Source organism: Lagopus leucura, unplaced genomic scaffold (genome assembly GCF_019238085.1).
Source record: "Lagopus leucura isolate 7727_CA_CO unplaced genomic scaffold, USGS_WTPT01 Super-Scaffold_797, whole genome shotgun sequence".
Lineage (NCBI taxonomy): Eukaryota > Metazoa > Chordata > Aves > Galliformes > Phasianidae > Lagopus > Lagopus leucura.
In genome coordinates this window covers 1,556,784-1,557,430 of record NW_024962259.1, presented here as the reverse complement: position 1 = coordinate 1,557,430, position 647 = coordinate 1,556,784, and positions in this window count along the sequence as shown.

The following is a 647-nucleotide window of genomic DNA, read 5'->3' as shown; positions in this document are numbered from 1 at the left end:
CTTTTTATTCCCCTCTTCCCGCAGTCGGTCCGATGTCTCCGGCCGGGCTGCCCGGCTCGGGCTGCCCCGCTGCTCCCAGGTACGGCCGCTGTTCCCCATTGCTCCTTCCCCCCTCCCCCCCCCCCCCCCCCCCTTTTTTTTTTTTTTTGCCTTAAATATCCAATTTTTATATATTTTGGGGGATGTGCGGCTGCTCCGCTTTCGGACTCCACGCAAACTACCGCAAAGCCCCATCTTCTCCCCCCCCCCCCACTCCCCCCCACTCCCTCTCCGGTTCGGGATTGCCCCAAAACAGAGCGAGCGGTGCCCCCTCCGGGAGTGCGGCCCTAGGGGGCTGCGGGGGTGGGGTGGGAGGCTGCCCGAGCCGTGGGGGGAGCGGAGTGTTTTTGGGGGGGGGGGGGGAGAGGGGAGGGTGCTTAAAGTGAGCGGGGAGTTGAGCGGAGCGCTGCGCTCGGGTCGGGCTGCGGGGAGCGCCGCGCTGCCCTCCTTCCCTTTCTCTTTTCTTTTTTTTTTCTTTTTTCTTTTTTTTTTTTTTGTGAACGCGAAGAGTTGAAAAGCCTGTTTACTTTTTGCCTTTGATGTCGGGAGGATCTGGTTTTGATTAGATCAATACTCCTTTTTTCTCTCCCCCCCCTCCACTCGCCCCC